Source organism: Sinocyclocheilus rhinocerous, unplaced genomic scaffold, assembly GCF_001515625.1.
Source record: "Sinocyclocheilus rhinocerous isolate Xijiao unplaced genomic scaffold, SAMN03320098_v1.1 scaffold1537, whole genome shotgun sequence".
Classification (NCBI taxonomy): Eukaryota; Metazoa; Chordata; class Actinopteri; order Cypriniformes; family Cyprinidae; genus Sinocyclocheilus; species Sinocyclocheilus rhinocerous.
The window spans coordinates 179,292-203,664 of record NW_015659384.1 but is presented as its reverse complement, the minus strand read 5'-3'; the positions used below and the strand labels follow the sequence as shown (position 1 = coordinate 203,664).

The following is a 24,373-nucleotide window of genomic DNA, read 5'->3' as shown; positions in this document are numbered from 1 at the left end:
TATAACATCATATTGATGTATAGTGATATTTATGTGCTGTACACTCAAACTTTTTCTCAGAGCGATATTTTCTTTCACTCGCGATGCTCCGGAGCAGAAGGGGAAGTTGATTTTAACCAGGAAAACACCAAAAGTGTTTTACTTCATTTACGATATGTATTTTATAAAATAATATTACTTTATGACGATATTTATATGCTGTGCGCGCCAAAACGATCCGAAACATTTCTCACAGATGACATTTGAATTTGAAGGGAAACGCCAGAATTGTTTTACCTCATTTATAATAGAGTATAGGGGTGTGCCATATCTGTCCACGATAATACCGGTAAAAATGTTTACATGATAAAAAAAAGTGTCATATCGCGATATCAATGATATAGCTACATGATGATGTATGGCAGAAATACGTTACCTAGCGCGCACAACAACACCACAAACCCAATAGGTGTGTTCAACTTGAAGCAGCGCTGCACAGACTGATCGGTGTATGACATCAAAGTATTGCGAGAGCGGTTCTAGAGCATATTCGAGCGCACACTCTTACCTTCAAAAATAGGCGAGGCTCATATATTTAGCGAAGCGGCGCGGAGAGGGGGGGCCTTGGCAATTTCAACCGACTGCCCGAGGCCAGCATAAAAAGACGGTCTGCGCGTCGTCACGAAAGCTTATCGATTGCACGTGTTTTAAGCCTTGCCAATTTAAACATTCAAACCAGTTTAAAGCATTCAAACACAAGACGCGGAAAAACTCAACTGAGAGTTTGCGCGCAGAGTTTGGTGCGCACGCGGAGAGCCGTGCAAACACCAAACCGAGCTCTTCTTCGCTTCCTCCCGTGCCTGAACGAAAAAATACACCTAGCCAGTTTAAACATACAAGCACAAAAAGACATGAAAAGCGTAATTCAGCACCCGCGCGCTGTTCTGTGCGTACAGTGTGCATGCAGACAGCCGCGTCTACAGCCCTTAAACACCGGACCCCGGGGGCTATGGACGCGGGGGTGGTCTCATTCGAAAGCGGGCCTCTAGACGTACACTCGATTTGCGTTTGGGAGGGTTCCTCGAGCTGAAGGGATCTCACAAATTTGGTGCAGATTCGCTGCGCCGTTACGGAGATATGGCCGTTCAAAATTTCAATGGTTTTCCATAGACTTAAAGGGGTCATATGATGCGATTTATGGTAAGGGGTGTAACATTTCCGTCTCACGCTTGAGGTATTCGGCCAATCATAACGCACTGGATAGCTGGCTAATCAGAGCACACCTCGCTTTTCAGACCGATTAGTTTTGTAAAAATCGACGCGTTTCAGAAAGGCGGGGCATAGAGGAGAAACAATAATGTACAGTATGTGGAAAATAATGTGTTTTTTGAACCTTAAACCACATAAACACATTTCATTACACCAAATACACAAAATAATGTTCTTTTTAGCAGCATCATATGACCCCTTTAAGCTTTAAAGCATTTCATCCAGGTCAAGAGTAGCAAACAATGGAGCGCGCTCTGCTGGACAAACTAAGTAATTACACCATTTCAAGCATTTTATCTGCATTATATGTTCTGTAAAAAAAAATTTCATATCGGCATATAATAAATATATAATACCGATATATCGGCGACAGGCTCATATCGGCCGATAATATCGGCAAAACGATATATCAGTCGGGCTCTAATATGGACCAAATAAGAATATGTTTTTTGTGTCTTTGCACTGATTTGCTGTGACATTATGATTTTTAATTGTTATAAGAACATGTTCTTTAAATGTATTGAAAAAATTTAATGTGAAGACATTTTGGTGCAGGGAAAAAGATTAACAATGTTTCTATAAAATAAATAAATAAATGTAAACGTGTATTGTTTTGTGGGTTTATTTCTTAATATTTTCACATGGTGCAGTGCTGACCAGTTAATCCATGGGTGTTAACTTTCAACATCAACTTTGGTGTTCTCATCATCCATTCTGGTGTTAATATTTTACACTTTAAGAGTTTGTTAGTTAGCACTGTCAGAGTGTTAATAATGTTAACTCTTTCAAAAGTGTTAATTTAACACTTTACCAGTGGTTCCCATATGTATATATTAATTTTAACTCTGAGGGAGTTAAATTCACTCTTTTAAATTTGCTGTGTGGTGACAGGCTGAAAGCTGCTGTTCATTGCTTTTACAGAACATTTTTATTTAATAATAGTCTACTGGTGTTATAGCTTCAGTTGTTTTGAATTTAAATTACCTTGACTTAAGATTTTTAAAGCATTTTCCTTGTATTATTTCTGAACATATAATATGTATAAGACAAATTTGTTCAAGATGTAGTTGTAGTTCATGCATCTATTTTGCAAAGATATTTAACAAGTGATTTGTTTAACATTTACATCATGTTGACAACTTCATGTGTGGTGCACTTGAAATAGAAATTTCTTTAACTAGAGGGTTAATAAAGCAAGTTATTTGAATCATGTTGTAGTTACATTTTCAAGTTACCTAGTTCACTCCAAAGAGAAAGGAAAAATTGAAATCGCATCATATGACCCCTTTAAAAATCAAGAATTGGTCAAACGTTCTGAAATAATAATAATAATAATAATAACAACTTTATTTTACAAGACAAGTGTGAAATTACAATACTAATATTTATTGCTGTTTAAATTTCTTCATTTTCAAATATTAAACCATCAAAATATATATATACTTTACACTGAAAACATTGGATCATGAAATATGTGCGTGTAAAAGAACACAGTAAATCGCAGCCTTTGCAATTTGATAATCACACTTAACCATATCGTGAATTTTTTTTTTGTTTTTTTTTTTGATGAATCCTGCAGCTCTAGCCTAGTGTATGGTTCACAGCTGGTATGAAAACAATACATCCTGAATTATCAATAAAGTATAATTTGCATAACATGCTCCTGGTTATACTTACTAAAGCATAATGCATTTCTCAACTCTGCTTGTCACAGAATGTGAGGAAGCCCGCATTCTTCACGTGTCTTGCTGTTTTAAGTTTTGGTGATAAATCCAGAGGGATAAATGCTTCAATAACACAGTGTAACTGGCGTCGCATTGTTACCTAGTTACAGTAGTAAACAGCTGCCACTAGTACTCACAATGGAACTCATAGAGATGACGCAAACCTACCGATGTTCAAACTCAAAAGTACAATGAAAGAGACCCGTGGGGGAAGGGAAGAAGCACAGAATCAAACTTGGGTTCGGAAAAAGCAACCGAACCAAGTGTGAAAACCACCTGAAAATGACTCTGTGGTGTCTTATGGGTGGGTCAGCTCACAGAACTACTTGGCTGCTCTCTACACAGCTGCTTCAGGTTTCACTGGTTCAGGGTCATTCGGCGAGGGGTCTCCACGCCAGGCCCTCTCCCTCCTCACTTGCCCATGAATCACAGCCCACTACAACCCAACTGTTGGCCTTGTCCAAATCCATTCCATGCCGCTGTGTGGTCAGGCTTCTTTAAATCAGAAATACACACCACCCTTTCAAATTCTCAAGTATAATTTTTCTAAAAATGTATAGAGAATAATCATGGTTCAAGCATGTTCAATCCAGCTTTGAATATTAAATAATTTGTAATTATTTTACTATTAAAAAAAAACATTTTTTTAAAGAAATTAACACTTTTATTTAGCAATAGCAAGGATGCATTAAACTAGGGCTGCACGATAAATCGCATGCGATATTTAATGCGCATCTTGTCAGTAAAGCCGTTCTGTAATCAGCGGTAAATCTCCATCACGTGCGGGCTTTCACATTGAGCAGCATTTACTACACAGAGCCGTTGTTCACTGGCAAGCTGCGCAAAACCACGTTCATAATCACGCGATTTTTTGCGCAGCTTGTCAGTGAACAACGGCTCTGTGTAGTAAATGCTGCTCAATGTGGAAGCCCGCACCTGATGGAGATTTACCGCTGATTACAGAAGCGGCTTTACTGACAAGATGCGCATTAAATATCACATGTGATTTATCGTGCAGCCCTACATTAAACCATTCAAAAGTAACAGAAATACATTTGCAACTAATGTCTAATTAGTTACAAAAATTATCTTTCTATTCATCAAATATTCCCAGTTAAAAAAAAAATACAAATAAAATACTAAAATTATTGTACTACTGAAAATTCAGTTTTGCCATCACAGGAATAAATTGCATTTTAAAACATATTAAAATAGAAAACAGTCATTTTAAATTGTAATAATATTTCACAACATTACTGTTTTACTGTATTTTTGATCAAATAAATGAAGCCTTGGTGAACAAAAGAGATTTCTTTCAAAATTCTTACTGACAATAAAGAAACCTAACCAACCAACTTTTGAACAGTAGTGTAGCACATTGTTGTTACAGTACAGCACAGGCAGTTGCCAACATATTTGGTTATTTGGACTTACAGTAGAAGGGGAAAATATACTAGGTTACTCATGAACTAGTCAGTCAAGTTTAAGATAGCTGAAGTTAGAAATAAAGAGTGCATGACCGTGACGAGTGGGGAGGGGCCGAGAGCCGTGGGAGCGGAGAAGGGCCAGTGGAGTGAAAGATAATGAGGGACACCTGCACCACACACCGGTCTCGAGTCCCATGGAGGAGATCCGGAAGGGTAAAAGGAGGAGTGACGACAGTGAATGACGAGAGAGGACCAGGCCTGGACAATTTATGTTGTTTTGGTTGTTTGTGCACGGCAGTTGTCCGTGAGGGGCTGTCGCGCTATTTTCAGTTTTGTGTTTATTTTGTTATTAAATTATGTTTAAATGTTCGCCGGTACCCGCCTCCTTCTTGCCCGAACTACGAACTTTGTTACAATGACATTATCTTCACACAAGAGTGGTGATGACAGCACACTTTGTGCCATAGAACTTTCTTTAACGAGACCCTGATCCACAACACCTCTTGTTCCCTACAGTATCTGTTGAAGTTAATGTGGCTTGACCATCGGCAGTGTTCCAGAGATGAAACATGCTGAACGTTGCAAAGTAAGGCCGTAACCTGCAGCATCATTACATCCTCCAATATCCTAGTGAACCTCTCGACAGAATTCATACCAAAAGCCAGAACAAAAAGCACACAAACATTTCTCAATATTTTTAAACGGGACAATAATCATAAAAAATATAAAGTGTGGGACTTACTTCTTCTGGAGGTGCAGCTAAATCATGAAAAGTGGGTACTGATTCATCGTTGAGTTTTAACTTTTTAGCAAAACCTGCCTTGATTTGTCCCTCATTCAGAAAGCAGTCTGGAGTACAATGATTTGTGCAGACATAAAGGCGTTTAGGTAGATCAGGGGGCGCATTCCCTTGAAAAACAAAAGTAATCCACTGCGTCTTCAGCGGCTCAGATGTCGGGAGTAAATGACAACTGCTATGTTCATTCTTACATCCAACAACAAAACACCTCAATCGCTTAGGAGACATTCTTGTCTACACCTTCTCCGGCATCAAAACAATGGCGGACTGTTTTCAGCTCACTCAGGGCGAGTCTATGCTAAAACGGCAGTGTCTGTCAACAGTCATGGGAGGGGCCTGTGCAAAGTGATGTCACTTTGCCCAGATTCTGTGAATGGCTTGTTCTGAGAAAGTGCTTATGATTTGTGGGGATTTAAAAAAAGCACTGGGTGGAATTTTATCATTATAGGGTGGTTGTGTACACAAACTGCCAATACACATTTAAGTTCAAACACCATGTAAAAGTGAATTTTGCATCCGATGTCCCCTTTAACAAACAACTATAAAACGTAAGACAGACACACAGGTTATTCCAAAAAGACAGACAGATTAGATTAGTCCAAAAAATTATAGACAGACATACAGACTAGTCAGAACAGACAGACTAATCAGAAAAGACAGTCAAACAGACAAACTAGTCAGAAAAGACAGACAGACTAGACCGAAAAGAAAGACAAACTAGTCAGAAAAGGCACAGATTAGTCAGAACTGATAGACAGACTAGTCAATAGGGCTGTCGCGGTGAGGGAATTTCCCTTGCAGTAATTTTGAGTGGCTCAATAGCGCGGTATGCGGTATTATCGCCATACATACATATATATATATATATATATATATAATTTGTGTGTGATATATATATATATACACACACACACACACACACACATATATATGCATATATATATAATTTGTGTGTGTATGTTACGATATAACTAACGAGGTCATATTCAGAAGACAATGAAACCGAAACCAAATAGCGTTTAAACAGGAAGTGAAGTAAACAGAAGAGAAAGACAAAGTAACGGTCCACATAACAGAACATAAACCTGAAGTAAAACGAGAAGGGCATAACCTTACGAAAAAAGAAAACACGCAAAAATCGCGGTTGCTGCAGTTCTTGCATTCCTCTGCGGTTTGCTCGTCAATAGCGCGGTATATTGGCATTTCTAGGACACAGTTATACCAATCACTTCCTTTTCTCAAAAAGCCACATGATTACACAATGAATATAATTCTTGAGCTTAAATAAATTTATTTATGTATTTGTTTGGTAAAGCCAAAGCGGAAACAATGGGGGAAAAGCAACAGGTGTTTCAGGGATGAGATAGTGATCTGGACAAGTTGATGACAGTAAATTCAAGGCAGTAGCAGTATTAGCAGCAGCATCAACAAAACAGCAGTTGTGAAGTTGAGTTTCTCGTTCCCTCTATGCGGGCCTCAGAATCCTCTGTCGCCGTGTGTATTCTGTAGGGATTTCTATCATGAACGGACACTGATATGCCCCTATCAGCATCTTCTATCTGCTGAACTGACGCTGGTGAATTGAGTTAAGCAGTAAAGATAAGAAAATATCTGCTTTGTGAATTCTCTCAGGCTGAATTTAAAACCACTCGTGAAAACGAGTTAGAACTTTGAAACTTCATGCAACTCCATTAACATGCAATTTTCTGAGCTGTATATGTGTGTGTGTGTGTATGTGTGTTTTAGCCTAGTTTTAATGTAATCTAGAATAGCCAATAAATTCGTTTTCATTTATAAAGAAGTATTGTCTGGTGTCGTATAATTTTAAAGTGAAACATTGCCAAAGATCACGTTACCTCTCTAAGAGATTACAAATTATCATAACTGTATTAACCTGTGGCCAGGGAAAATATAGTTAGTCAAATTGGTAATATACACTGACATTAACGTCGCTGGCCGAGTAGCTGATAGAATGTAAACTATCAAATTTGAAATCAGTTTTAATCAGGTGGACCTCGAATTTTCAGATTCGATTACTCTCAAAACCTGAATGAATTAATAATAATTAATTCCCTAAAATTAAGTAATCAAAGACATTACGATTCTGAAGATGTTATCTCAACCAGTCTTTATTATGGAATCTCACCCCCCTTTCCTTTTCTCACAAAATATCACACATTTTCTGCAGGTGCGGTAAACTGCTAAGATCAATCCTCAGCTCGCTGCTGGAGGCTGCATACAGTTTATTACTTTGAGACTCGGCTATAATAACTCCAAAACATAGTGAGATTATGCTGCATCGTTTAAAGTAAAATTAAATCAAGTTATTTGCCCACGCTTGTTTGCTTTGGAATCAGGCAGATGATTTCATAACTAATGCTTAAAGGGGCAGTTCTTTCTTTCTTCTACGGAACATAAAAGAAGAGATTGTAAGAAATCTGGAAGGGTTTTTCCATACAATGGAAGTCGATGGTAACCAAAGCAGTTTGGTTACCAACATTTCTCAAAATCAGGGCTCCAGACAAAAAAAAAAATCAATTAAGGAGCCAATGGCTCCTATAAGAAACAAAAATAGGCACCAATTTTTTTTTTACACAGAATAAACCTGTTTTTTTTTGTTTGTTTTTTAAACACTAACATTTCAGTCATACTGTCATGTGTTTATGTCTCCCCTTCTTTTACATATGTCCTGGGAACTAAGGTTCACTTAAAGTGGGAACTAAATGTCTTTCAACTTCAGAACTATACAGTCACAAAGAACTGTTTTTACACTGAATCTGTGTCAATAGCATGGACCATAACTATGTCAGCATCACTTGGCCATTGAGTGTATTTTGTTATAATCAATGCATCCTATAAATGTTGCCATATGTCTTGCACACATCCAGTCTTTTTTTCTTTATTAGTAACATGCAATTATATAGGAGGTGTTGAATTTTATCTTTATCTCCTTGCATTCTTTCTTATGTAGACAACAGGTTAAGTAAAAATATGAATATGCAATATAGCGCTTATATTTAGTAAAATGCTCCTCTTTATAGTTATTTTTCTAGCTGACTAATGAGCTTATGGACACCTAATGGTTATTTTAAGGTACATGTATTGTTACGTGGCATTGTTTACAAGCTTTACACATTTTCCGCAGCTTGAAACACTGAATGAACGATACATGAGACATTTCAAGTTGTACTGTAGGCTTACTTATAATATACCTTTTGATGTTCATTCATGTTGATTTCGCACTATAGAAGTAAAGAGGAAGATATGATGGGTTCACATACTGCTTGAACAGAGGCGCTACAGCAATCACTCATGCCGCATTAAAGAGTGCCAAAACGGAATTTATTGTTAGAATTTCATTATGAACTTAACAGAATTTTAAAGCTGATACTTTGTTTATTAAAAAGTAACAGAGCACAAAGCTTACTGCGATTATTATACGACAAGTGTGCTACAAATAATATGAAGTTTAAGCATTTACAGAACACAGCATATGGACTAAAGATCTTGATAACAAGAAGCCATATTAGTACTGATTATAAACGAGAACTGTTAACTAGAGATGCACCGATTGCAATTTTCTTGGCCGATTCCGATTTCGTGTTAGTGTGATCTGCCGATACCGATTTTTGCCGATTCCGATTTTCTTTCTAAGAACTATAATTGACAGCATATACAAACAAAAATCTACTTTTCTTCAACGCAAAGTTTTATTTTCATAAAAAACAAGTAAAAATTCAGTAATAAAATAAGAACACACAAAAAAATTGCAAACAACAGCACAAATAAATGCAATAGAATAAAGAGAGCTATGAAACTAAGTTTTTCAGGTTAAGTAAGTTTTTATTCAGGTAAGAAATACTACAGAAATTAAAGTAATCAAATGTAAAATAACACATCCAGTGTTATTTTACATTTGATTAATTTAATTTATGTAGTCTTCATTTAAAAATTAAATACAGATTAATGCTTACCATTAAAGCTATAAAACGTATTCAGTCAAGAACAGAAAGTGATTTTCTTTGTCTTTTGTTCTTTGATTAACAGACAGCAGCAGGAATATTGGACTGCGGTCCCTTTAAGAGTTTATCAACGGACCCAATATACTGTTACACAACATGCATTCTCCCCGTTACTTTGTGCATCGCACTCATCGCAAGTTTATTGTTAAATTGTTAAATGCCCTTACATATATCTCTGTCACCATTATAAGTGTTTGATCACCACATTTGAGTGATCATTGCAAAAAATGTGTTTATGTATATATATTCTGTTTATGTATATACTGTATTCTATATATAGTACCAGTCAAATTTTTGGACACACGAATGGGAAAGTGTCCAAACTTTTGACTGGTACTGTACTATAATATACACAAAGAATATCGGCCGATATATCGGTATCGTTTTTTTTTTTACTCCCTAATATCAGTATCGGTCCTAAAAAACCCATATCGGTCGGGCTCTAATAATTTTGTATGTATTTGAACGTTTTAGCGCAGTTAGATACTCATTTTGGTATTTGTGGCTCACAAGCTGTTTGAGACTGAGCGCGGTTTGTGCGCTCCACTAATATAGATCAGTGGTGGTGCGCGCGCTTTTGGTGTAAACCTGCGGGAATGACTAAAATAATGCGCAATACAAGCACTATTTAACCGGAGCGAATGAGACGTGTGTGAGAGAGAAAGGGTCGTCGAAGAGAAGAGAGCGAGAAGGGGCGGCTGACGTTATTGCCTGTGCCACTGGTAACAAAACGGATCTGCTCGGAATCGGAAAGAAGTGAGACTGACCGGCCGGTCACCGATCCGGGCTGATCATGAGGAAAATCGGCCGATTCCAATCCCTGGCCGATCAATCGGTGCATCTCTACTGTTAACGATATTGCTAATGTCTACACAGCTGACAGATTTACCTGTTGTAGTTTGTTCTTGTGCTTTTCTGCACTTGTACTTTGCACATCTCCATCATTTTTGATCTCTCTCATGCTGCCACAACTGGAGTTGCTTTTAGCAGGTGTTCGGCAGAGATGAGGACTGTTTTTCTACTAAAACTTTGATACGCATTGTCTCGGTTTATTACGTAAACATAGCAAAAGATGTGATTACAAAACAAGCAGGAAAAAAGCCATTACATGCAAATCATAACATAAATTTATATCGTCACCAGTGGCAATCTCAGCCCAAATTTCACTTGATATTTTTAATATTTATATTAAATTTTTATTTTAATATTTATTTAATATTTATAATTAATATTTTTGGTCGCAAATGCAACCGTTTCAGGTGCAGTCTGGAGCCCTGAAAAATATTTATTTTTATGCTCCACAGAATTAAACGACAGAATTGTCGTTTTGTGGTGAACTACTTCTTTCAACAAACAGCCATTCTGATAGGTTGAAGCTTCATTTCAAGTGCAATTCCACTGGAAAACACCACTTTTCTACCTCCATTATATGACAACACAGATACATCAATCTTTGAAAACTTATTCACAAACCTCCCGTGAGATAAAGAACTTTTTATTTGAAAGAAGCCAGAAATGTGACCATAAACAGGAGTTGCATCCAACTGTGACAATGTGCTGTAAATTAAAGGAAGACATATTGGCTTGCATCAAGAGAGCTGGCTGTTTCCTACAGCTGAACCACACAAAAAAAAAGCTACTATTCACTCAGTGGGGTTTACAGCATTACTTTTTTCCTGTAAACTGGTCAACACAAACTATACAAACAGCAAACAGCATGGGCTGACATACAAGTTCACAATAGCCCAAAATATGATTCTACTAAAAATCAGGCCGCTATTTTAGGACTGAAATAAATGACAACAGCTATTTTCTGAGTTTGTATATGGAGGTATTTAGTGGTAAAAATAGGCATCTGGTGTAACTGATGGCCTAAATATCAAAAGCGTAATAAAAAGAATATGATCAAGAGGTGTGGCACAACAGCGCTGCCAAACCTTCAGCTCCTGGAAACAGTCCAGCTGAATTTCTCAAGCATGAATTTTTATATAAAAAAAGCCTTTATTGAGAAAAAAAAAAAAAGTAGGATTCCATCCTCGCAGTAACAGTTTCATAGTGAAATCGGATCCAAGATTATTTCAATGAACCACACCTCTCAGGATTATGCCAAGGCCATCTCCGAAAACCCAATAATATAATAGCAATACAAAGCATAAATAGATGCATATCTGCAATACATGCAGCACACATAATGTTTCTCAAAAAAAAAAAAAACCTACAATTACTTTTAGTATTGATCATAGTGGTTAACCCATAACTACAAGTGCTTTAGATTTTTTGCCAACTCACTTGTCATCCATTTTGGTGTACACTATCTATAGAAGTTATACATTCCAAGGTAACACTCATTTTACATACAGCACACAGTGGAAATGACATGAATATGACAGTGGGCAAATGCATAAAGCGCAGCATAATTTGAAATCGCTAACTTAGTTTAAAGTTTGTCGATCGCACATCTCCAGTGAAGCTGGATTTGCACGGATCGACCGTCACGCAGAGAACACGCGATCATGCAGGATACACATGCACACTTCACAAGATCTCACAACTGGATCCGACTAAGTTTGCAAGGTTTGTGAAAATAAATGTTCATTAGTCATTCAAAGATTTGTTTAAATTATATAAATGCGTATTTGCTGAATGCTGATGGCAAATGAGAAAGCATTATAATGTTTTCCTCTCTATTACTAATAATATTAAAGCAATCGTTATAATACTTTTTTGTATACATTTTAATTCCTTTGTTTAACAGTTCTATCTGATTATTAGATAGACTTATCTATAGTAGACAGAACTGAACGACGACAGTGAACAAGAGGGAGAATATGAGCGGTGTGCGCTCAGGCGCTGCCGTTCTCAGCGCCGTCAAAATAAAAGTCTGCCGCGCCGTCGAACACATCGGCCAAACAGAAAAACGTATCGGCCGATGCCGATATTTGAAAAATGCCAAATATCGGCCGATATATCGGCCTTGGCGATATATCGGTCGACCACTATACATTACCCAAGATGACTCAAAATGGAGGTGATGACGAATGCATTTTTCTACTGTTAAATCGTGCCTTTCATCAATACATCTGACTTGGCTGACTTGCAGTTTTCAGAAACTCCCTCATCCACATGCGACTCAAAACAACCAGACTTCTCTAAAGCAACCAAAACTGAAAATGAGCTTTGTGCAACTCCCATTCACAAAGTTAATTCAACACATATCACATACTGTTGTGAGACTGCAATTTTCAGATTTGTAATAATCTCTTTACGATGATCGAGGTTGGTTTGAATAGAGTGCTGCAGGAATGAGTCTTAAAATGCAGAAACAAGGTAGCATTTTTGAACATCTAGTTCCATCATCCCAAAGTCAATATGTTTTAGGTTAAATGCCTGAAATAAGTTCTGTAGTTACCAAAAGCTCAATATATTTTCACCTTTTATTCTATGACATAAAATATGTGAGTAACATCACTCATGATTTGTTTTATGCATTTAAGTGTCTTGAAAAAGGTGGTTGATAACAAGTGGCTAAATGAGACTACAAAGTTGTCAGGAACATTAAACGTCAATCTCACAGAACATGTAAACTCTTCTCACTAGTCCGCTTTCACAGCCTTGTTACTGACTTTGCACTCTTAACTATTCTAACTTTTCAACTTGAGGTGTGCGATATCTACGATAATATTGTAATTGTTGTTTGAACGATATGCAATTTGACATTATAGAGTATAATCGCAAAAACCCAGAGAGTGCACGCATACATGATAGGTTAGACTACTGCACGAGCACATTTAGAGTTTATGCTTTCACTGTGTGATTTAGTCTATTAAAATACATTTAGAATTCCTTCAAAATTCAAGACAAGGGGGCAAAAATTTGGGTCAAAGACATTAAGATGTCCGCATCAAAAGAAATTTACAAAAGTGATTTTATGTCCATAGAAAGCACATTAAATGTAAGTAAAGTGTCTACTTTTAAGGTTTCAAATAAGTTTTGGGAGAATAAAATGTCAAAATTTGGTTGAAATAATGTTCCGTTGTCATTCAGTGTAACACAATATGTATGTAAAATTTTAAACGACATGCTTATTCTGACTTGTAAATATTAAAATATATAAAAGAATAAGGGGGCATATTAAATTTTATTGCGTTTTAAATGAGTAAAAAATTCTTACTGACAAATGGGCAAAACCTTTTTAAAAATTTAAAATTACAACTAATTAGTATTTGGGGTGAAAGTAATTAGTCTTTTAATGTCATAAATTGATTTTTGTTGTAAATATGCCTGACAAGAATAATACACTGAATGAAATTTTAGTGGGTCTCTTCTGTGAATCAGGGGAAAATGTATGATATTTATTTTTTGCTCAGAAAAACAAAAACAAAATTGCAATTAAATTAAACAGAAAACTTTTTGGGGGGGACAACAACAATTTAAAGCAGTATTACACTTATTTTTGTTATGCTTAAACCCTTTTTCGTCTTTGACCCATTTATATAATCTGATATAATTAATATCACACAAAGAGTAACGTTTTTCTCCAAACATCAGCACGACTGCAAATGTGATATTGATTTGGCGAATATAAACTCAATAAGCAAGAAGTTAATATTAAGTGACTTACATTTTAGACTCTACAGTTCTTGTTTTTGCTGTATTTCGACAATGAAAATAGTTCCAAACAAAGCCACACCAGAACTGTTTTGCGAAATGATGCATACATTTAATTAGCTTAGGAAAAAATTTGGCCTTGCAGGGCTCCAGACTAACATTTGAGAGCAATGGCACCAGCGCCACTAAGTTCTACAGATGGTGGCACCAGGAGCAGATTTGGTAGCGTTGGGGGTGGTGTGCGGGAGTATTAAAATATAGATCATTTAATCATAAAATTACTATTGTTTTGCATTAATAAGTGCAGTTACTAATAATATTACATGTTCATTTCTTGTTTGTTTTTCTAATGTTTATTGTTTATACAGATTTGATAGTAAAGCACTAAGCTTGAGTTAAGATGCATACAAAATTAACTTTTATTAACAACAGTAATAGGTGCAAAATCAAATTTTTGTATAGAACATTTATATATTCCACTCTTATTAAATGTACCAATATACTTCTAGTATATGGAAAGTGAAGTGAAAAAGTGACGTGACATGTGGCCAAGTATGGTGACCCGTACTTGGAATTAGTGCTCTGCATTTAACCCATCCAAAGTGCACACACACAGCAGTGAACACACACACACCGTGAACACACACCCAGAGCAGTGGGCAGCCATTTTTTGCTGCGGCGCCCGGGGAGCAGTTGGGGGTTCGGTGCCTTGCTCAAGGGCACCTCAGTCGTGGTATTGAAGGTGGGAGAGAGCGCTGTACATTCACTCCCCCCACCTACAATCCCTGCCGGTACGAGACTCGAACCTGCAACCTTTGGGTAAAATAAAAGTAAAATTCTGACAGAATCTGATTTCTTGATGATTTGATATTTTATAATAGTGATTTTATAATTTCAAAATATGGAGAAAAAGTAGAAATGAATGATTAATAAGCCAATAAGTGATGATTTGATATTTTATAATAGTGATTTTATAATTTCAAAATATAGAAAAAAAGTAGAAATGAATGATTAATAAGCCAGTAAGTGCTCCTCTGCTGCCGAACTGGTTATAATTGTGATTTGATGTATTTTTATTTTATTTTACATAAGTGTTTGTTTACCACAAAGTATATTTTGGTCATCCCATTAAAAATAACATTCAAACTGGATCATTTTAGAGCTTTAAAGTGCTGGAAATAGTTGTGTGAAATGCTTGAAAGTAATTGAAAAGTGCTTGAATTTCTCTCTCAAAAGGTTGTACAAACCCTGAAATGAATGATGTAATGCATTTGATTATTTCTACCACAACACCATGGTTACAGTTAGCATTACCGCTTCTGGTTTCCTGACGTATGTCAGCGCTTATAACAGAGAATTCTGTGCCGAATTTGAATGATTCTCACTAGATCTATCAGCAACCATATCATTGTGCGGCGAATTCAAACGCTTCTCACTAGATCTCGCAGCAACCTTATCATTGTGCGGCGAATTCAAACGCTTCTCACTGGATCTCTCAGCACTGTTGCATCTGTGCAGTAACAGTGTCGCGAAATCAACTTTGGCTCCCGAGTAAAACCGTTCTGAGCTCGGACAAGTTTTTTTGCGTCGCGGTGCGAGCTGGTAAACGGTCCGTGCTGAGCAGCTGAAACATAGCGCGGTTTAGTTTCGCTTTCGTTTCGTTTGCCGTTTAATGATTCTCAAATGCAAAAGAAATGGCAGCGCTCATGAGTTGGACAACGCGGTGGTCGCGCCAGTGCAACCGCTCACAAAAATTAGTCGCACCGGCAGAAAAAATGGTCGCAGTCTGGAGCCCTGCCTTGTGAAGGTAAAAATGCAAATAAAAGGTAAAAATCAATTTAAACTTATTGGAAATGTTAATTTCTGCTACTGCTGCAAATGAACCACTGCACAGAATATGAAGAATATCAAAAGCTTTGGGAGTCAGCTGTCCACAATAACATGCACAGCAAAATACCGTCTAATTATCATTATCAACTAAATTCCAGAAAATATCGAGATATCATTTTGTCATTATTGCACACCCCTATTTTCGACTTGAAGATTTTAAACAATGATTGAAAGAAGCTCACGTTCAAGTCATGTGACCATGTAGTTTATTTATTGAGCTTATTGGCTAAGGTTATCTTGATGAACAAAACGTGTAAAAAACTGATTATTTTCTGTAGTCCAAAACCCAATGGAAATATCCTTTTGGCTTTTTGTCAAGGGAACCAGGTTGACCTGCAAAATTACATCAACCCTCAAACGCTCTGTAAAGTGATACAACAATTAAAATTGTTCATCCTAAAGAACTTAGAAATGTTTGTTGTTCTTGCACCTAACATACTACAACAATCCATGCTATCTCGTACACACGGTGGGATGAATTGGGCTAGAGGTACCATTTGTATCTAAAATGTAGTGGTACTATCTATGAACACATTCAGCTCTTGACAGCTACAAATAGTCTAGCACACGCTACACTTCATCACATGCTGTTGTTAAACATATAAAAGACTTAAAGAGAAATCCCATCTCCAATTCCCAACTTCCAATGGTTTTCTCCATACTCTGTGTACCTATACTCAATGAAACACGTTCTTTGCACCATTTCCAACGCAAAAAAAAAATAAACCAGCACATTCCAAGCCAATAGAGCAACAGGGAGGAAGCCACTGACACCAGATGAAAAGGCTGTCTGAGATTTAGGGCTGTTAATTAGTGTGAAGTGTGGCTTAAAAAAAATAAAAATAAAAACCCTCTCACGACTCTGTTCTCACAAAGGCCAGTATTTCGTCTCGAGCGCATGCCACCCTTTGCGCTGTGTTTGTGTGGGGCTAAGGGGACGTTTTTTTGTGTGGAGCTGTTTACAAAGGCCAGATCTGAGCCTAAGTCCCTGGTCCTCATTGACATGGAAACCACATGAACAAACAATTAACAGAAACTAAAGACAAAAAAGATCAAATGCAGTTGGGAGTTGGCTTGCAAGAAGAGGACAATGAAAGTCAGAGAGAGCTTTTTGTGTATAACAAACTAACAATATCAAACAAACCTATGAGTCTGCGTGTGTGTATCTGTGTGCGCACAGGTCCGTGTGCTTGTGTGGGCAACGTTATCTCATAGGGGCCAGAGCAGCGGTGGTTGACGTTCACTAATGATCATACTGAGCGGTGATATATTCATGTTCCACAGGACAGTGGTTGTGCTTATCAGAACTGAAGCTGCTTTGCCCTCCGCAAGCGTTTTAGACCAAAGTCAAAGTTCAGTTTTGGCATCTGCCACTGCGCATCTGCTGCGAACGCGGTCAAAGAAAGAGGTTAACGCATTACTTGTAGCACAGCCATGAATTATGTAACAGATGACACACAGCAAAGGTAAGGCTATGTTACAGCTAAAAACAGTAATTATCTCTAAAAAGAAATGCAGGAAATTGTACAAGATCCTTTTAATGCTCCAATGCATAAAAAAATGCTGTGCTAAGCATAATTGAGCTCATCTGACACTTTATTTGTGGAAATATAATTTCCACAAGCATTTGAGCCTCCTTCTGAAAATCTAGGGCTACATGCTAGCACCTGGACTACTGGTTTTTAACCAGTGGGGTGGGACCCACTAAGGGGCCTCAGCAAAATTCCAAGGTGGCCTCAAGATGACTTAAAATGTTTTAAAATAAGAAATCAAGCTGTAAAGTAAGCCAAAACAACTGAAAAAACATTTTTTTTACATTCATTTCACCCCCAAACTTTTAGGAATTCTACAATTATTTTAGTTACTTATTTTAATTCATGGGCAATCCTAATTTTTGTAAATTAAAAGGAGGCAGGGGGCTTTGAATATTTTTTGTGGACAGTGGGAGGCCTTGGAGTCAGACAACTTGAAGATCCACTGTCCTAGACTAACAGTGATGTACAATTCATATCTCAATGGCTGCACCCAAAAATCACATGCTTCCTGACTATATAGTTGATGAAAAACATTATGTGAAAAGAGTAGCATATCCAAATTTACAGTATTAATAAAACAGTAGGCAAAAAGTACCCAGATGTTTTACTACCTCCGGTGAGATTCAGAAGTGTGAATCTGATGAAGACTTTACCAGGCCACGGGAGATTTGCGAATGGCAGTAAAGCAACGCAACTGTTGATGTATGTCACATGACAATGACAACATGACAGATGAGAATGAGATGCGTCCGAATTACATTCATATAACACAGATTCATATTATATGGATCACACTTTTCTTAAAAGTCACAAAGTATTGTACTTATTCAAAAGCAGTACTCTCTACTCAGAGTATGCGATTTTGGACGCAGCCACTCATTCCTTCACAAATCAGACTCAATGATCCAGTTGCATCATTTACTAGTTGCTGTTTATCACACGAATCTATCATATGACTTTGCAAGACTTGGAATATAGTGCATGAATCATATGGACCACTTTTATGGAACTTAAATTAATTTGGATGTCTTAGTCTTCACTCAATTTCATTAAATTGAAAAGAAAAGCCAGGATATTCATTTAAAAAAAAATAGTAAACAATGAATTTTCATTTCTGAGTGAACTATTCCTTTAAAGTGATAACTGAACATCATATTGTGGTTATACACTATTCTAAAATATAAATGATACTATAGTAAAGAAAGACTAAAGAGGCAGGGTATTGTCTTGTAGGGCAGATGTCATTTAGAACAGTAAATTCCTGCAATCCAAGTTAAAACTTTTCGCAGCATTTTACAATAATACAATCCTGAACGATAACGTTGGTTGATGTTTTACAAAATGGACTTATCAGCTTTCTAGTATGTGTGTTTTAGATAAAACTGCATGACACATTCAGGGTGAGAGACAGCACGCTGTGATAATCTACAGGTCACAGCCTCAACACGTGCACTCTGCTACTTGCACTACAAATTATTTTACACCAAAATGCACAAACACAAATGACAAGGTTAAGGCTTTGTATATTTCAATGCACAAATGCTTCACCGTCTTACATAATCAAATAGTGAAAATCAGCCAAATGAGGTGTAAATCCGAATGACTAATCTAGGTTGGGTGTGATGTCAAAACAATATACAAATCAAAATAATCAGGACAATTGATATGTGACGCAAACGATTAAAAACCCTTCAAGAATTTCCAAGTGTCTGATGGTTTTATAGAAGTGGCCACAAGCTAACCATTCTCATATTGCAAACCCATTATTGTTAGACTGACAAACCTCAAAACCATTTAACCTACCCAGCATGCTTTTTGGGCATCTGTTCTAGCCCCATATTGACTGGGATAACAACTTCAGCTGCAAAGCCTTAACTTAAGGTCACTGATCATTTTCACCGTGTGTTTGGCAGTGCTGACCTATATAGCAAGAGGCCATGGTATGGAGGGCTGCTAGGAGTGGGGCCAGAGAAGGTCACTTCCTTCCCATTAAAAACTCATCAGAGCCCGACACAACAAGTCAAGCTACTGATAATGACTGCAACTTTGCGTAGATTTATAGCTCAAGCAAGACATGCTCACTTACAAATGATGAAAAAATGGAACAGTCACAAAAGGAATTGACAACAGCTACATAAAGAAATGTGTATGTCTGTTGTATGTGTGTGTGTTTGTGTATATATGAAGAGTTTGGTTCCAAAACGCTATAAATCAATTTTGATTAATTTGAGTAAAAATGTGTTTTCTTTACCAAGAAAGTGGCAAGATGAAAACCACTATTTTCTGTTTCAAACTTTCACATAGCATCTTTAGGTTATAATAACATTAAAAATTCAAATCCAGATTTTGATTTTCAAAGATTTATTATAAAATTTTATTATTTTTTCCCAAAATGCAATAAATCCATTGAATCAATATAAAAGTTATTTTTCATATTGAAACTGTTGAAAATACACAACATAGTAAGTTGATCCACATATGACAGCCTCTGAACTTGGTCAATACTAATCTTATATGTAGGCACTGGACTAAAATTCATTCAATCAGTCATCGCTCCTAAAATGAATTCAACGGGCCATCTTGTTAATGCTATAAATTAATTGAGGAAAACTAGGATGCCGGGTGTATTCAAAGCGCCGCCATTACTGTCTAGAGTGCGTGGAATGGTGCGCTGTGATTGGTGGTTACGGTTTACAGGGCGTGGAATGGTGCGCTGTGATTGGTGGTTACGGTTTACAGGGCGTGGAATGGTGCGCTGTGATTGGTTGTTACTGTTTACAGTGCGTGGAATGGTGCGCTGTGATTGGTTGAGCGGATATATCGCATTCTGCAGAAAAGGGAGACTGGCGTTTGTCGCGGTTTGGAAAAAAAGGGAGAAAACATGACAGAATAACTCGGAATAATATCGCATTTTGCATAAAATTTTAAATGGACTTTTCAATACCGACCAGATACAATACTGACTTTGGCGGAAACTCAATTTTTTCAAAAATGGCGTTTATCGCGTTTTGGAACCAAACTCTTCATATATATATATATATATATATGTAGCCTGATATATATCAGAAGATTGTAATGCAACAACAGGTGGCTTGTTTTGACTCCTTAAAGGATTAGTTCTCTTCCAGAATAAAAATTTCCTGATAATTTACACACCCCATGTCATCCAAGATTTTTCTTTCTGTCTTCAGTCGCAAAGAAATTAAGGTTTTTGAGAAAAACATTACAGGATTTTTCTCCATATAATGGACTTAAATGGTGGCCAACAGGTTGAAGGTCCAAACTGCAGTTTCTATGCAGCTCAAGGGGCTCTACACGATCCCAGCCAAGGAATAAGGGTCTTGTCTAGCAAAACGATTGGTTATTTTCTAAAAAAAAAATAATTAATAAAAATTGATATACTTTTTAACCACAATTGCTCGTCTTGCACTAGCTCCACGATGCGCGTCCGCAAATTCACGCATTACGTAATCATGTTGGAAAGGTCACTCACGGTTAGCTCTTCGTCTGTGTACTTTGGTTCAAAAAAGGAAGGGTAGGGCAAAAAACTCCATCTTATTTTCTCCTACAACTTCAAAATCGTCCGACATTGTTTTACCATTTTTTGTAAAAGGCGTTTGATTTTCTTTGCACGTTTGCTTTGTAAACACTGGGTCAGTACTTCCGCCTACATCACACGTGACCTTTCCAACGTGACTATGTAATGCAAGAAGCCGAGCTAGTGCAAGATGAGCATTTATGGTTAAAAAGTATATACATTTTAATTTTTTTAAGAAAATGACCGATCGTTTTGCTAGACAAGACACTTATTCCTCAGATGGGATCGTGTGTGTGTGTGTGTGTGTGTGTGTGTGTGTGTGTGTGTGTGTGTAGCAGGCACATACTGTACCAGCAGACACGGGGCTACAATGTGTCTGTTGGTACAGTATGTGCCTGCTACAAACTAGGCCCTACATACAGCAAGACATTCTCCGCGCCGGCAACTTGTGCAATGTCAGACGCGCTAACATGCAAAAGCCCGCGTTCGCTAAAGCCTGTAGTGTCTTACAGTGGAGGGCGACAAGAATGAATCGTTTTAGCTTTAGGACCGCTGACCTGTCAAACCACGCAGCTAGCGTACGCTGGAATTAGCTTCATACGGCAGAAGAACACGAGCGAAAGCTGCATGAGCGTGAGAGTCGTAAATAAACGCGCGCTGCGCGACTCACCGTGTGAACGTTTGGCGGGTTTCAGGGAGATCTCGGGAATCCTGCGAGTCGCAGAGAAGTCAAAACGTCCTGCTTCGTGTATCCAGTGCAAGTGAGGAGACACTAGTGCACACAGTGAGCCGATACCACCACAGCGTGCCTTCAAACTAATGTCTCCTCCTCCCAAAAGTCCTCCGTTTGCTCTTTAGCTCGTGCACTAGGCTCTCGGTGGAGGGTTTTCCCCTTAGTTTGAAGGGGAGAAAAGTCCTCTGCCTTGCCCGTGCTGCCACGACAGGGATTTGAAATGAAGAGAATTACTACGATCGCTCCTCCCTCCCCCTTCCCGGTCGCGCTCATGTACAGTACCACAGGGAGCGTATAAAACAATTTAATAAAACGATCTACCGCTCTCTACAGGACTAACACTGTAAAATACTTACATGACTGCACTCCATCTCTCTCTTTCAGGCTGCTGTCATGTGAGGCGAATGACAGCGCGCGAAGCGTCCGTCAATGTCCAACATCATTGAAGAAACTCACAGCCGCGCTTCTGATTTAAAGGCGCATGCAGCATTTTTGCTTATTAAAAAAGTTTTACATATAAAGAAATGAACGATAATTGCAAAAATGTAAACTCACATGCGATCAGACTCGTGGCGTATCAGTCTTATAGAAAAGGCTATTTTATTCTACATAGAGTGGGTCGCCCCTCAGGAGATCACATGACCAGCCATGTCATACAATTTTTAATACTAATAATTAGAGCAATAGTAATATGTTTACTTTAGCACTTCTAGCCAAAAATAAACAAACCAAACAATATAACAACAAACATGAAACAGTGTAGTCCAGAATAAAGTTATGGAGCAGGTGGGCAATTCACGAGTCCAAACTTGTAATGTGCTTTGGGCCTTTATTTATGCAACAATGGCATTTTGGGGGCCTGAAAACGCAAACATTTGAAAATAGGTTTCAAAGTGCAAGTTTTTCAAACCAATAGGCTACCATTATCGTCTCCGACTACAAAAAAAAACACACACACACATTTTTGAAAACGGTGACATCATAGACATGCATATTAGATGTTTAGTCTATAGGTAGGTGTTGAGGCACGTGTTTCTGAGTGTTTCTGTACAAAGTGACATTGCCAGCTACTTGCCTGCCATGCATAATAATTTCATGTCATTCTTGTGGACCTGTGTGAACAGGGATCATTTTAACAATGTTGTCGTCTGTACGCAAAACTTGTAAAAAATTTAAAGAAAAAAAAATACAGTACAACATTGTCATGTAAACAAACCCTACACCTTACTTTTTTTATACACCTTATGGATGGAAGTGTAAAAATGAAACATAAAGCAGTCCCTGTTGGAGTAATGAAACAAACAAGCCACAGTGGCACACAGGTCTTTTTTGACACAGATTGAGGAAAAATGTTAGGACATAGCAAGCACAAAAACATCACAGTCGCTGCAGGGAACAGAAGTAAACAGATGAAAAGGAGCACAAAAAAAAAAGGTAAACAAACACTTTCAATATAATAAAAAATAATTAGAAATGGCCAATCTATCCCCCCCCCCCAATATTTGTAATTCTTGCACTGATCTGCTGTACTCCATTAGGCAGCGCTCTGTTTTTTAAGATGACAGAAAGGTTTAAAAGTTACATCTTCAGCCTGGTCTGCCTCAGCGCTCTAACAGCGCTCGTCAATGTCAAAATAACTGAGATGACCAGTCAAATTAAAGTAGGCGAGGTTTACTGTTTTCAGAAGCACAGCACGAATTCCAACACGAAGCGTCAGTTTAACGTTGAAAGAAAGTGAGGTAAGATGGAAGTTGCAAATAATTTTAAATTAGTCAGCTGTATTACGATAGAAATGTGAAATGACCGACAGCTGTATCTAGTGATGCAAACTACTCGACTTTTTTCCTCAAATATGGCCATCTTGAGAGAGAGTGATGAATGTTTCGTGTGAATTAACCCTATGTGGTGTTCATATTTTTGTTACTCAGCCAGTGTTCGTGGGTCTGGTGGACCCGCTGCATTTTGGGGTTGTTAATTCAACACACAATTAAAAACATTATGTTAAAATACGCAACAGATGTTTACTTCATCGCAATTACAAGCAATATAAACAGCATATATGGTTGATATTTTGCCCTTTTCCTTTGTTAGATCACATTTATGAATTAAAGTGCTACAACCTTGTGCGGGAATGGCAGGGGCAGAAACACAAAACTCACACTTACACTCATGGCCGTACCCAGGCTTTGAAGGCTTTGAATTGTGTTATAATAACCCCTACAAATACAACTTATTATATACACTATAAACACTTTAAAGTCAAGGTCCAGAAAAGTATGAAAGGCATTGTCAGAATAGTCCATCTGCCATCAGTGGTTCAACCGTAACGTTATGAAGCGACGAGAATACTTTTTGTACGCGAAGAAAACAAAAATAACGACTTTATTCAACAATTCGTCTCCTCTGTGTCTCTCCGCATCACCGTAGCGCCATTTTGGAGAATATCCGCTGAACACAAGCGTACGCTCTTCTGTGGATTATCCCTTTAAGTGCCAGCGATGCAGTGTTGCCAGATATTGATACTAAAACAAACTAAAAACTAAAAATAAATAAAAATAAACCGAAATTATTTCCAATCTTTTGCAAGTAAGATAAGATAAAGATATCGCTGATTCTAAACTGCAACTTCCTACTTTATTCACTTTCTAAATTGTTAAATTAAGTGGAAAAGACAAGTCCAAAAACGCTTATAATAGCTGGATCTGGCAATACGGAGGCTGCGCCCGCGCCCTCACTCACAACTCTCTCAAGCTTCGTTCACGCCCCCAGCGTCTCACAGCGATAATTTTCATAACAGGGACGCTAAACATTCTTGCAAACTGTCTAAACTGAATTATACATGTCATGCA

At 37.6% G+C, this 24,373-nt stretch overlaps 1 protein-coding gene across 2 annotated transcripts in view; it reads right to left on the bottom strand.

Annotated features, from left to right (window-relative positions):
* Positions 1-21,761, bottom strand: part of LOC107723634 (thyroid hormone receptor alpha) — a 169,268-nt gene extending 147,507 nt beyond the window's left edge. For both annotated transcript variants that reach the window (XM_016532343.1, XM_016532341.1), the window contains exon 1: positions 21,462-21,761. The gene's annotated coding sequence lies outside the window, so the exon portion shown is untranslated. The remainder of the gene's footprint in view (positions 1-21,461) is intronic.
* Between the last annotated feature and the right edge of the window lie 2,612 nt (positions 21,762-24,373).